The following is a 15,468-nucleotide window of genomic DNA, read 5'->3' as shown; positions in this document are numbered from 1 at the left end:
GGCTCCTGCGGGGGTGAGCGCTACACACATACATGCACACATTAACATTTTTCAGTTCTCACAAACATGCGCAATTTTGTTTTTCCCCCTCCTCATGTTCTTTTTACTACACCTCCCTCCCTGTGTCCTTCTTACTCCCCATCCCCCTCCCCATGTCCTTCTTACTCCCCCCCCTCCCTATGTTCTTTTTACCCCCCCCATGTTTTTTTTACTCCCCCCTCCCCCTCCCTATGTTTTTTTACCCCCCCTCTCCCTCCCTATGTTCTTTTACTCACTCCCTCCCCCCTCCCTACCGTACCACAAGGCTGGAGATTTTGTTTCCTGTTCCCGGCCGGACTGAAAAGAAGTGAGCACTCAGTGTGCACTTCCTGTCAGTCCGGCCAGGAACAGGAAACTGAAGCTCCTGTACCGCGCTGTACCTGGCCACACTGACAAGAGGAAGGAAGAGGAGCTCGGCCACGCTACAGGGAAGGGGAAGAAGTGACAAGAGAGGCAGCAGTGCTGCAGCCGCCTGAGGCTCTCTATAGAGCGCTCAGGCGGCTGCAGCATTTATAGGAAGCGCGGCAAGGGCCTTGCTTGGGACCCCAGGCAAGCTCGGGGGCCCCAAACAATTGCTTGGTTTGCTTGCCTTTTCGCGCGGACCTGCCTTTTGACACCGTCTACTGACACTGTCCTGTGCCCTACTGACTGACAACATCCACCGTCCCACTTACACGTACATGTTTTTATACATTTTAAAATGTTTGTTTACTGTTTTGTTATTTATAAAAGTGTGTATGTATGTGTATATATATATATATATATATATATATATATATATATATATATATATATATATATATATATATATATATATATATATATATATATATATATATATATACAGTATATATAATAAAGATATAATAAAATATTTACAAAAATGTGAGATACTGTATGTATACATACACATGCCTGTGTGTTTGGGCTTTGGGGTGCACACCCTAATACACCTATGCTTTAAAGCTAATCATGGTGAAAAAGGTCTGTTGGAAGCAGCTATATAATGGCTGGACTGGAGTTCAAGGACAGTGAAAATTAAAATATTCATCTTCACAGTGAGGTCAGTGTGTTGGGGATTCAGACCATTATTATACAGCTGTCATTGCAGGGTGCTCCAAGAGCCTCCGGAACTTATGGGTACCTGTAGATTGCAGGTTCTGGATTTCTTAAAGCGGAGTTACACCGAAAAACTGAACTTCCGCTCCCCTCCGGTGTCACATTTGACACCTTTCAGGGGGAGATCAGATACCTGTGTAATACAGGTATTTTGCTCCCACTTCCGGGCATAGATACCCGAGCCACCCGCTGGTATCTACGCCCCTTCCCCCCCTGCTGTCTTCTGGGAAACACACATAGTTACATAGTTAGTCAGGTTGAAAAAAGACACAAGTCCATTCAGTTCAACCACAAAAAATAAAAAAACAAAATAAAAAACACAGTACAATCCTATACACCCAACTCCATACCCACAGTTGATCCAGAGGAAGGCAAAAAAAACAGCAGAGCATGATCCAATTTGCTACAGCAGGGGAAAAAATTCCTTCCTGATCCCCCGAGAGGCAATCAGATTTACCCTGGATCAACTTTACCTACAAATCTTAGTACTAAGTTATATTCTGTACATTTAGGAAAGAATCCAGGCCTTTCTTAAAGCAATCTACTGAGCTGGCCAAAACCACCTCTGGAGGGAGTCTGTTCCACATTTTCACAGGTCACGCATGCGAAGGAGGGAACCAGGAAGTGAAGCCGCAAGGCTTCACTTCTTGATTTTCTTACCGAAGATGGCAGAGGCAGCATCCGACAGCCGAGGGATCGATCGGCTTCGGGTGCTGACATCACGGGCACCCTGGACAGGTAAGTGTCCTTATTTAAAAAGTCAGCAGCTGCAGTATTCCCTCATGGGAAACCACTTCACGTGAGGACACTGGACAGAGAAGAGGGGCCAAGAGCACCAGCGGGAGACCTGAGAAGAAGAGATTTGCTGCTGCTCTGTGCAATTTCATTAATATAAACATATTTGTTATTTTATTTTTCGCCTTTACAATTACTTTAAGTGTTAAAAACCTACAACCATATTACATAACATGAAAAGGACACATTACAGACTCAATTACAAAATTGGTATATGCGAGCAGAAATGAGGAAGGACCATAGAGGGTAAATTCAGCCATGAGCATAAAAAGACAACAACAACAAAAAAAAAAAAACATAAAAACGTGCTGCTAGTAATCATGTGGTATTACAACGAGATAAGGCCATGAATGATGAACATTTCACAACAGGTGGAAGAAGCCATCCTGAATGGGAACACCATGATTTCTTAAGAAAGGTCTGTGTAGCCTTCACCAGGGAGGGAGACTCTAAATATTATAGTAAACTACACATCAATATCCCCAGATACAGAAGTGAGCCACTCAGACCAAATCTTATCAAACTTCTTTGGACACCCTTTAGAAGTGTACGTCAGTTTGTACATAGGCAAAGCTCAATTTATAAGATCAATCTAAAAATGAAGAGTGGAAGGGAAAGGGTCTTGCAGGTTCTGGATTTAGAAATAACTCCCGGTGCATTCCCAGTATGCGGGATGACTATTAACAGCTTGGTTTATCAATAGCTTCTGCATTGCATTGGGAGATGCTGTTGATGGTTCTGCTTAGCACCAACTTTTCCAAAAGTCAGTGGGCCAGATCCACAAAGAACTGCGCCATCGTATCTTTGTTTTGTATCCACAAAACAAGATACGCCTGAATGTGGGCTAGATCCAACTGACGTACGTCTTAGTACGCCGTCGGATCTTAGGTGCATATTTACACTGGCCGCTAAGTGGCGCTTCCGTTGATTTCCGCGTAGAGTATGCAAATTAGCTAGATACCCCGATTCTCAAACGTACGTCCGCCCGGCGCATTTTTTTTACGTCGTTTACGTAAGGCTTTTTTCGGCGTAACGTTACCCCTGCCTCTATGAGGTGTACACAATGTTAGGTATGGACGTCGGGACAGAATCAAATTTTCCGTCGTTTGCGTAAATCGTTCGCGAATAGGGCTTAGTTACGTTCACGTCAAAAGCATTGACTATTTGCGACATGATTTCGTGCATGCGCCGTCCAGGGACGTATCCCAGTGCGCATGCGCGAAATCACGTTGCAAATAGTCAATGCTTTCGACGTGAAAGTAACTTACGCAAAGCCCTATTCGCGAACGACTTATGCAAACGACGTAAACGATTGAAAAAGCGTCAATTACGTGGGGTCATACCAGATTGCCATACAACGCGCCCACTCCAAGCCTACTTTGAATTACGCGGGCTTACGCTGGCAGATTTACGTTACGCCGGCCCGCATATGGGAGCAAGTTCTTTGAGGATACCCTAGGAGCCACTCTGATTTACGGCAGCGTAGCGCATATGAGATGCGCTACGCCCGCCTAAATATACGCCTGTTTTTGTGGATCTGGCCCAGTATTTGCATGTGTTACTGGGATGCCCTGGTCCCGGAGGAGCCTAGACCTCAGATCTGAGCTGTCACCTGCAGTAGAAGGTGTTCTTTATGTTCTTTTCCACACTCCCATGGATCCTGTGGCTTCCCCGCATTCTAATCTACACGTGTCATTGGCATTATATAACAATCCTGTGCTGACGTAGCACAGCTGTTCATAAAATAAATAAGAACAATTTTTCTTATCTAAGCAAACAATGCTAAAAACATATTATTTAAGGTGATTACAGTAAAACCACTTACAGTTTACCTTGCGTCCTATGTAATAGGCAAGCTGCGACTGCACGTGTTGCGAAAATTTATATCAATCTCCTCCAGCAGCTAACATATAAAACCTTTGCATATCACAGGCTCTAGTTATCTTCTTGCTTGGTCACAATTGACACTTTGTTGTGTCCTAAAGGCCCCTTTCACACTGGGGCGGTGGGTGCGTTGGCGGTAAAGTGCAACCATTTTTACCATCAATTTCGAGGCGCTATTCGGCCGCTAGCAGGGAGCTTTTACCCTCCCGCTAGCGGCCGAAAAAGGGTTAAAACCACCAAAAAGCGCCTCTGCAGAGGCGCTTTGCCGGCGGTATAGCCGTGTTGACCATTGATTTCAATGGGCAGGAGCTGTGGAGGACTGGTAAACACATCGCTCCTTCACCGATACAAAGATACTGCTAGCAGAACTTTTTTTTACCGTCCTGCTAGCGCACCTGAGGGCTTTCACACTGGAGAGACAGTAGCTGCCATTTCAGGGCGCTTTGCAGGCGCTATTTTTAGCGTTATAGCGCCTGCAAAGCGATCCAGTGTGAAAGGGGTCCAAGTGGTTGTATACGGTTGTAAATATGAACAAAACATATCCCTCTATAGTGTGTGCTTGTGTCTATCCAGAGCACTAAGTGTCCTTTCTGTCTGCTGCCTTGCCTTGTTCCTTTTCTATCAGTATGAATCACTTCGAAAAGTTTTCCTGACACCAAGAGTAAAATGGTGACAGGGGTGGAGCTGCAGCTGATTGAAAGCTTCAGCTCTGTTCCTGTAAGCTGTGTGAAGGAGGGTCTGTCACTTCCCTCCAATCAGCTCTCAGAGCTGTCCTTACTGAGTTCTGTAGAGTGCAACTTCAGCTCTCAACCCCACCCCCCCTTTTTTTTGAACCCTCAGATATGCTTTACAATTACACACTTTCAAAGGATGTAGGAGAAAGACAGTTGTAGACAACTTATGTAGGAGGATTAGTTTTGTCTATGTTTATCACCTGAGGCCAGTTACTCCACTGTGGTATATGTAAGGGTTTACCACCACTTTAATAAAGAATTACAACTAATGTGGTCCATTCCCCTAAAATTAACCCTATCGGCATATGCACTGGCAGCTCTGTAAGCAAGAGGAGGTCTGCTGCAGTGTTTCCTATAGAGATGAACATAAAATGGAAGTAGAGACGCTTGAGAAGTAGATTGTGGAAACCTTCCTGAATATGATGCTGCAGTAATTGTAACAAATCTCTCTGAGACTCATTCACTCTGAGTATGGAACAAATACATTGGCAGAAGAGCAGAATGTTAATCTTTTACTTATCTCAAAAGGATAACTGCTGCATGGATCCTGACAGATATGCACCCTCTAGATCACAGGTGTCAAACACAAGGCCCGCGGGCCAAATCCGGCCCTCCAGGCCATTTTATGTGGCCCTCGTACCTCTCCTGCAGCCGCAGGAGAGCTCCAGCCCTCTTCTGGTCCTCCTCCAGACCCCTACTTTCTGCTTTTAAGCAATGCATCCAGCTTCTTCCCAGCAGCAGCATAAGGAAAGGAGGGTGAACTGTGATGTAAAGGGAGAGTGGGGGACTTTTGATGGTGGGGTGGCTCTTGACATCTAATGTAAGTGAAGGGGATGCGCTGGTCATCTGATCTTACAGATACAACCGGCCCTTTTGAGAACAATCATAATGCTGATACGGCCCACAATGAAATTGAGTTTGACACCCCTACTCTAGATGCATGTCTACGGAGCTGTAAATCCTTGACTAGTAGACCAAGAGTTGCATGTCCTGAACAAAATGAGTTGCCTGGCCTAGATTAATTGCGACTGCAGCCTCTGTACCTCTATAAAAGACATTGATTGTTTATTAAAACTGAGACTAGCCATTGACTGGGCTACCTGATCTGACATGGGTTCAATAGCTGGTCGCATATCTACTAGTGGTGCAACGGATCACCAATGATCCGTGATCTGAACGGGTTACCCCCTTCGGATCGACACACACTGTGATCTGCGGATTGTTATGGCCGCGGCTCTGGAGCTAGGCCGAAGCCGCAGCCTTTCCTAATGTTATGGCCGTGGCTTCGGCCTAGCTCTGGAGCCGCGGCCATAACATTAGGAAAGGCCACGGCTTCAGCCTAGCTCCAGAGCTGCGGCCATCTTGGTACACCCGGCGGCGGCCCTCCTCTCTGTTGACACCCACAGAGGAGGAGGAGCACCCGTGGGACACACCGCTGGGAGTCATACTACTGGGGGGTGTCTGTCTGTACTACCTAGGGGGGGTCTGTATGAACTACCTGGGGGGGTGTCTGTCTGTACTACCTGGGGGGGGGGTGTCTGTCTGTACTACCTGGGGTGGGGGTGTCTGTCTGTACTACCTGGGGTGGGGGTGTCTGTCTGTACTACCTGGGGTGGGGGTGTCTGTCTGTACTACCTGGGGTGGGGGGGTGTACTGAGAGGGGGGTGTCTGTACTGAGAGGGGGGGTGTCTGTACTGAGAGGGGGGTGTCTGTACTGAGAGGGGGGTGTCTGTACTGAGAGGGGGGTGTCTGTACTGAGAGGGGGGTGTCTGTACTGAGAGGGGGGTGTCTGCACCGAGGGGATCTTTACTGAGGGGAGTCTATAGTTGGTGGGAGGGGGAAGGTGACACCATTATTTTCGGCACCGGGTGACACCAACCCTAGTGACGCCACTGCAGTGGGGAAGATGTGGATATTACAGTGGGGGGGGGGGGATGTGGATATTAGTGGGGAGATGTGGATATTACAGTGGGGGGGGATGTGAATATTACAGTGGGGGAGAGATGTGGTCATTACAGTGGGGGAGAATTTTTTTTTTTTTGCCGATCCGAAAAATGATCCGATCCGTGACTCCTGATCCGATGAACGAACCGTGAGTTTTTTTGATCCGTTGCACCCCTAATATCTACCCGTTCTGGGCATTCCTGCATTGAGACCAAATTTCCACACAGTGAGGGCAGCACAGCAGCCAAGGACTTTATATATATACATATATAGACAATTTCTATTGCTGGGAACAATCAATATAAACTGACTCTGAGAATGATTACAACAACACACATTTTGAATAACTACAGGGGCTATGTTTTTTTTTTGTGATGCTTTTAATAAAAAAAATATAAGATGCAATGCTTTACAAACATGTCTTTGTATGATGAATTTTAGTGTTCTTGTTGGAAAACATTTATACAAGGACCAACAACAAAGATCTCAAAACTAGTCACATACATACTTCTATTCTCTGAAGCTTAAATCATTGATAGTCTGAAACTTCTAATCATTATTAAAATTTGAAAATCCAACTATAGATAGCTGCCGTATATATATTGAAAAAAATTGCAGTAAAACCTAAGCCCAATGCCCCCCGTACACACGACCGGTTTTCCCGTCCGAAAAAGTCAGATTAGAGCTTTTCTTTCTGTGTTGAAGCCACCGAGGATCTCGGCGGGCCAATTTTCCTCATTGAACAACGAGGAAATAGAGAAACTCGGTCGTGTGTACGGGGCCTGATTTTTTCCAACAGGAAAACTGCCAGAAAAAAAAAAGAGCAGGATCTCTTTTTTCCTGCCAGGAAAAAATCCATAGCGGAAAAAACGTTCATCTGTATGCGCAAAAAAAAATGTGCATGCTCAGAATCAAGTCGAGGCATGCTCAAAAGCATTGAACTTAATTTTATTTGCTCATCGTTGTGTTGCACGTCACCGCGTTCTTGGCAGTCGAAAGTTCACCGAACTTTTGTGTGACCATGTGTATGCAAGGCAGGTTTGAGAGAAATTCCGTTGGGAAAACCATTGTTTTTTTTACCCGACAGGAAAACCGTTTGTGTGTACGGGCATGAGGATCAAATGCAAAAAAATATCTCCAGTCACTGTGTTCATCTCTGCAATTCCTGTCATTCAGTTATCCAAAGGCTTTAGCAATATCCTCCACCACAACACATGCGGTCTAACTATTAGGTACATTAGGTATTAAATAAGTCTCATCATCATAATTGGGGTGGGCCTGAACTACTTTAGCTTAGAAATAAATTTAATGATATAAAGTAACAAGGGTAATTCTGCCACATCCATAAAATGAACTTCAGTAGGTGACACATGAAATAAGCTATTATTGTGATCAAGCCTGGAATTGCAATCCCGCAATCTAAAAATGAATGGTGTGTCTGAAAGCATTTCTGAGCCTGTGCTCACCTTTGTAGGTCTGAAAGCTTGTTTTAACCCCTCGGTGTCTGTAATCTGTGGATTATTGATAGTCATAGTTCTACCATCCAGTTAGAAAAAAAAACAGGCAAAAAAACAGGCAAAAACCAGCAAGAAACTTTTGCAGAGAAAACCGGTCGTGTGTACACTTTTCGACGAGGAAACTGTCAAGGATCTCGTCGAGCAAAAAAGAGAGCATGTCTTCTTTTTCCTTGACGGCAATGGAGAAATTTGGCTCATCGAGATCCTCGACAGCCTAACAAGGAGCTCGACGAGCAAACCGATGTGTTTCGCCCGTCGAGTTTCCCGGTCGTGTGTACGAGGCTTGAGCCTACCAGTACTGCTACATTTGATCTGGATACCTACACATCAATAAACCCTGATCCCACAAGGGTTAAGCCAGATCTTGAAATATGTGCTGCCTAATGGCAAATTGATGTATAAAGAAAAAATATTCATATTCTAAAACGTCAGACAGATAAACTGAAAGTGGCTTCAAAGAACTTAGTTTGCTTCCATTGAAGTCAACAAGAGGACAATTGAACAGAGATTGATATTGATGGACCTGCTCTATTACTCTCTCTTGCTAACAATGTTCCTATGCTGGGAAGTCAGCTCTGTATCCATTATGGCAAGTTAAGTGTAATGTGTATTGAAGGTGTGTTCTTTGTCTGCAATGACTTAGACAAATAAGTCTGAAGCCAAAAATGCTTTCATGGTTGAGTAGTCCCGAAATACAGCAAACCACAGATACATTCTGACCTATACAGTGTGGGTGTAGCATGGTACACACATGTGTAGTGTCTATTCTAATCTAGTGTCTGAATAACATCACGTGGAGATAACATGTTCTTTTCTTATACTGCTGCACTACCTCAATACATCATTAGAAGATAGGATACATTACACAATTTCTACTGGTTTATTGTTTAAACAGTTGTGTCAATCCCTTAAGGGGTTGTAAAGGTTTGTTTTTTATTTATTTATTTATTTATTGGGACTTCATCCCTGCGGGTGAGACACTGTGTGTTCACAGCGTCTCCCCGCAGAGATAAAGGAAGTGAGAAATTCAGACAAAGAAAAAAAAACATTTAGATGGGAAATCGAAGGAAACGGTAAGTGAACCAACAATGCACTAGCTTAAAGGAACCCATTAGAAAATAAAAAATGAACCTTTACAACCCTTTTACATATTTCAGTACAGCTCCCCCATGATAAATATCCTTTAACCACATGGAGCCCCGGCCATAGACAAAAAACGGCCACTTGGCGGCTCTAAAATGCCGGGAGGACGTCTATTGACGTCCTCGGCTCCTCCAGCCACTGGGGGGCACGCGAGCGCTGCCCGCGGCGTCACTGAGGTGCCGATGCGTATGCCTAGCGGCCACGATGGGCCGTTAGCGGCCGCGATCGGCCGTTACACAGACAAGGACGTGGATCTGTGTGTGTAAACACACAGATCCACGTCCTGTCAGGAAGAGGAGACCGATGCTGTGTCCCTTGTACATAGGGACACAGATCGGTCACCTCCCCCAGTCAGTCCCCTTCCCCCGCAGTTAGAATCATTCCTAGGGGACACATTTAACCCCTTCCTCGCCCCCTAGTGTTAACCCCTTCCCTGACAGTCACATTTATACAATAATCAGGGCATATTTATAGCACTGATCGCTGTATAAATGTGAATGGTCCCATAAATGTGTCAAAAGTGTCCGACGTGTCCGCCATAATGTCGCAGTCCCAATAAAAATCGCAGATCGCTGCCATTACTAGTAAAAAAAAAAGAATAAAAAAAAGTAATAATTCTTTCCCCTATTTTGTAGGTGCTATAACTTTTGCGCAAACCAATCACTATACACTTATTGCGAAGAAGAATATGTATCGGCCTGAACTGAGAATTGTTTTATTTTTTTTTTTTTAAATGGGATATTTATTATAGCAAAAAGTAAAATATATAGTGTTTTTTCAAAATTGTCACTCTTTTTTTGTTTATAGCGCAAAAAATAAAAACTGCAGAGGTGATCAAATACCACCAAAAGAAAGCTATATTTGTGGGAAAAAAAGGACGTCAGTTTTGTTTGGGAGCCACGTCGCACGACTGCGCAATTGTCAGTTAAAGCGACGCAGTGCTGAAAGCTGAAATTTCGCCTGGGCAGGAAGGAGGTATATGTGCCCAGTAAGCAAGTGGTTAAAGATGTAATTAAAGTGTATTACCAATTTTGCAGCCAAATTGTGATAACATCTGCTATATTTTCCCCTTCACATAGCATAGCTTAAAACAATTATAAAAAAAACATATGTTTACCTTTTTTACATGCTCTATCCAGGGCCCTGGGTCCTAGGTAATGTTCTCTGTTTATGAGGGGGCTGGGAAGCTGTGTTTGCTATTATAAACACTGTGCAGTTACAGTAGGTGTTTGTGATATTGTGCTTTCAGCACGACAGCGTCGCGCTGATACTCGGCGACAGGGTGCCGAGATCTCGCCGACATCTCACACTCACTGGAATAGTGACAGCACATCCCAGCAAGCGCGTCATAGAAGCGACGGGAGATCCGACTTGGATTCCCGCCAATTCTACACGTGTGCGGCGTTTGTTATGAATCCTGAGGGGGAAGTCCCCGCCGGATTTTAAATAAAAATCCGGCATGGGTCCCCCCCTCAGGAGCATACCGGGCCCTTAGGTCTGTTATGGGTTGTAAGGAGAGCCCCCTCTACGCCGAAAAAAACGGCGTAGGGGTCCCCCTACAATCCATACCAGACCCGTATCCAAAGCACGCTACCCGGCCAGCCAGGAAGGGAGTGGGGACGAGCGAGCGCCCCCCCCCCCCTCCTGAGCCGTACCAGGCTGCATGCCCTCAACATGGGGGGGTTGGGTGCTCTGGGGCAGGGGGGCGCACTGCGGCCCCCCCACCTCAGAGCACCCTGTCCCCTTGTTGATGAGGACAGGGCCCCTTCCCGACAACCCTGGCCGTTGGTTGTCGGGGTATGCGGGCGGGAGGCTTATCGGAATCTGGGAGCCCCCTTTAATAAGGGGGCCCCCAGATACCGGCCCCCCACCCTAAGTGAATGAGTATGGGGTACATCGTACCCCTACCCATTCACCTGCAAGAAAAGTGGTAAAAACACAAATAAACCACACAGTGTATTAAAATATTTTATTTTTCTGCTCCGGAGGCCGCCCCCTGTCTTCTTTATTAGCTCTTTTACCAGGGGGGGGCTTCTTCTTTGACGTCTTCGGGTGGGTGGGGGCCGCCGTCTGGTTCTCTTCCACCGCCGGGGGGGGGTGGCTTTTAAAAAACCCCCACCCCCCCGGCGGGTTTCCTCCGGCGTCTTCGGCGGGGCTCTTCTTCTTCCGCTATCCCGACGGGTCTTCTCAACTCTCCGGGGTTCTCCTTCTGTCTTCGCCGCTCTCCGTTGTTGACTCGGCGCACCCCGGTTCTTCATCTCGCTGTCCGGTGTCTTCTTCCGTGCTGTACGTCTTCTCCTTCCGTGCTGTGATGAGTTCTTCTTCCGTGCTGTGACGTCATGTTCTTCACTTCTCTCCTTCTCCCGATGTTGACTCGCCGGTCCTCCTCGCTGAAATGACGGATGCGCGCCTTGCATCGGACCTATATAGGCCTCACAGTCCCATCATGCTCTGTACCTACCCATGTGATACCTACCACGTGGTAGGTATCACATGGGTAGGTACAGAGCATGATGGGACTGTGAGGCCTATATAGGTCCGATGCAAGGCGCGCATCCGTCATTTCAGCGAGGAGGACCGGCGAGTCAACATCGGGAGAAGGAGAGAAGTGAAGAACATGACGTCACAGCACGGAAGAAGAACTCATCACAGCACGGAAGGAGAAGACGTACAGCACGGAAGAAGACACCGGACAGCGAGACGAAGAACCGGGGTGCGCCGAGTCAACAACGGAGAGCGGCGAAGACAGAAGGAGAACCCCGGAGAGTTGAGAAGACCCGTCGGGATAGCGGAAGAAGAAGAGCCCCGCCGAAGACGCCGGAGGAAACCCGCCGGGGGGGTGGGGGCTTTTTTAAAAGCCACCCCCCCCGGCGGTGGAAGAGAACCAGACGGCGGCCCCCACCCACCCGAAGACGTCAAAGAAGAAGCCCCCCTGGTAAAAGAGCTAATAAAGAAGACAGAGGGCGGCCTCCGGAGCAGAAAAATAAAATATTTTAATACACTGTGTGGTTTATTTGTGTTTTTACCACTTTTCTTGCAGGTGAATGGGTAGGGGTACGATGTACCCCATACTCATTCACTTAGGGTGGGGGGCCGGTATCTGGGGGCCCCCTTATTAAAGGGGGCTCCCAGATTCCGATAAGCCTCCCGCCCGCATACCCCGACAACCAACGGCCAGGGTTGTCGGGAAGGGGCCCTGTCCTCATCAACATGGGGACAGGGTGCTCTGAGGTGGGGGGGCCGCAGTGCGCCCCCCTGCCCCAGAGCACCCAACCCCCCCATGTTGAGGGCATGCAGCCTGGTACGGCTCAGGAGGGGGGGGGGGGTGCTCGCTCGTCCCCACTCCCTTCCTGGCTGGCCGGGTAGCGTGCTTTGGATACGGGTCTGGTATGGATTGTAGGGGGACCCCCTACGCCGTTTTTTCCGGCGTAGGGGGGCTCTCCTTACAACCCATAACAGACCTAAGGGCCCGGTATGCTCCTGAGGGGGGACCCATGCCGGATTTTTATTTAAAATCCGGCGGGGACTTCCCCTTCAGGATTCATAACAAACGCCGCACACGTGTAGAATTGGCGGGAATCCAAGTCGGATCTCCCGTCGCTTCTATGACGGCTCTGTCTCCATCGCGGCAAGCCAGCTCGGCGCTGGCTCCCGCGATGGGGCTCGTAGGTGCTCAATCTCGCTGAGAAAGAGAGCGAGATTGACACAAAATCGGGTTCACCTACTGTACATTTCCATTATCAATTGTAATTAGATTTGAACACTGTATGTCCTAACAAGGGGTTAAAGGTTGAGAGGCTGAGCTTATTTTAATGTATATTAATGAAGACAGACTTGGGACAGACTCACACTACTCACAATGAGCTTCATCAGGAGAATGAGAATCTAAATTATAGAAAAAACATGGTACATATGGCAAAGTCCTTTCTTGTATTAAGAGAGATATGGACTCCAGAGAGAGAGAGAGAGAGAGATAATTTTGCCCCTGTTCGAATTATTAGTAAGACCTCATCAGGAATATGCAGCTCAGTTCTCAAAAAGGATATTGGAGAACTGGAGAAAGTGCAGAGAAGGGCAACCAAACTGATAAGAGGCATGGAGGAGCTCAGCTATGAGGAAAGATTAGAGGAACTGAATTTATTCTCTCTTGAGAAGAGGAGAAAAAGGGGGATATAATCAGCATGTACAAATATATAAGGGGTCCATATAGTGAAATCGGTGTTGAGTTATTCACTTTACAGTCAACACAGAGGACAAGGGGCCCTCTTTATGTCTAGAGGAAAAGAGATTTCATCTCCAAATACGGAAAGGTTTTTTCACAGTAAGAGCTGTGAAAATGTGGAATAGACTCCCTCCAGAGGTGGTTCTGGCCAGCTCAGTAGATTGCTTTAAGAGAGGCCTGGATTCTTTCCTAAATGTACATAATATAACTGGGTACTGACATTTATAGGTGAAGTTGATCCAGAGAAAATCACCTCTGGGGGGATCAGGAAGGAATTTTTTCCCCTGCTGTAGCAATATTGTATCATGCTCTGCTTGGGGTTTTTACACCTTCCTCTGGATCAACTGTGGGTATAGAATTGGGTCATGGGATTGTATGATATTATTATTATATATATTTTTTTTATGGTTGAACTGGATGGACGTGTGTCTTTTTTCAACCTGACTAACTATGTAACTATATTACAGTAAATGAAGTGTGAAAACTATGTAGCCAACCGGTGAGAGTGCAACATGTGAGTGCAGCATAATTATGGTGAATGATGTGCCTGTTTTACACTTCTTCATGTACTCTAATGTTCATATGTACTATGTTTTTTTTCTATATCATCGTGAAACGTGTTGAAGAAACTACTGACTAACTACATTGGATATATATATATATATATATATATATATATATATATATATATATATATATATATATATCTATGAACACATTTCAATCATGTAATAAGTAATGTATTTGCAAAGCAACCATACAAATAACTTTTCCAATGTGTGTTGATGATGATGACTACCATGTACAGTGTATCTTACAGTGATGTATTTTAATCAACAGTATATGTTAGAATAAAGTCATTTTTAAGCAACGCGTGTGTTCATATTGTTAGCATCTAAAAATTTCCACATATGATATATGTTCCTCAATGCTTGTGTGAATTGGGAACACATAACAAACATATAGTAGAGTTTTTCCAAATTTGATTGCAAAAGTGTAAGTACGATTTGAAGCACTTCTGTCACCTAGTCATTGAAAGCAAACCAGATCCCCCGAACCTGCTCACACAGCAGAACCCAAAGTCAACTGAACAAATAACTATAGGATAAATTCAATAAAATGCATGAGTTTACTGTATTCCTTATTTTACTTGTGGATCATTTTCTCATAAAAGCTTTTAAATCACAAACATAATATGTAGGTGATGAAATAACTTTTTCCATTAAAGCGGAGGACCCCCTGAATTTATTTATTTTTTAAAGCCAGCAGCTACAAATAATGCAGCTGCTGACTTTTAAAAAATGAACACTTACCTGTCCAGCGCGCCCGCGAATTCGGCAGACGAGGACAAGCAATTGCTCTGTCCTTGGATGCTGCCACCGCCATGCTCGTGAGGGAATCAGTATGTGAAGCCTTGCGGCTTCACTGCCCAGCTCCCTACTGCGCATGCTCGAGTGCGAGGCGCGCCGCCACTCGTCCCTGCTCTCTCCTGGGAACACTGTGTTTTCCAGAAGACAGCGGGGGGGAGTGAGTCAATACCCGGAAGCGGTGCAAATACCTGTTTTATACAGGTATCTCTTACCCTCTTCCCCCCTGTAAGGTGTCAAATGTGACACCGGAGGGGGGAGGGTTCTGAAAAGTGGTGGAATTTTGCGTGGATACTTAAACTGTATCTAAGGTCAAAACTATTTATTATTTAGTTTTAGTTAGTGTGGTGAGAGTTTAAAACCCCTGTCTGGTTTTAATTGTTGACTCTGCCCCATTAGATCCCTTTCATATAGGGGGGTCCAAACAGGCCAACTGTCAGCTTTTTGGAGGGCTACATGTTTTTCTATGGGCAAGTGGATGAAAACTTGAATCCATTTACATTCAATCACCTACAAATTCATCCATGTCCAAAAAACGGAAAGGGTCTGCATCCTTTTCTGCTTCTTTGGACCTAAATGCGACAGATCTGAAGTAGTCTGATGTAAACAGACACAAGTCTATTCACATCCAGGTGCCCAAAGATCTAATATAGGTCCAGAAAGCTCCGGTTTTTATATACAGCAAAAAACAGGCACAGATGTCA

At 45.7% G+C, this 15,468-nt stretch overlaps 1 protein-coding gene across 8 annotated transcripts in view; it reads right to left on the bottom strand.

The window, feature by feature from the left end:
• The window catches only part of RAP1GAP2 (RAP1 GTPase activating protein 2), a 794,986-nt gene that overhangs the window by 276,723 nt on the left and 502,795 nt on the right, over window positions 1-15,468 (bottom strand). The gene's annotated exons all lie outside the window — the stretch shown is intronic.

This window comes from Rana temporaria, chromosome 2 (genome assembly GCF_905171775.1).
Source record: "Rana temporaria chromosome 2, aRanTem1.1, whole genome shotgun sequence".
Taxonomy (NCBI): Eukaryota; Metazoa; Chordata; class Amphibia; order Anura; family Ranidae; genus Rana; species Rana temporaria.
This window is presented reverse-complemented; position numbering and strand designations above follow the sequence as displayed.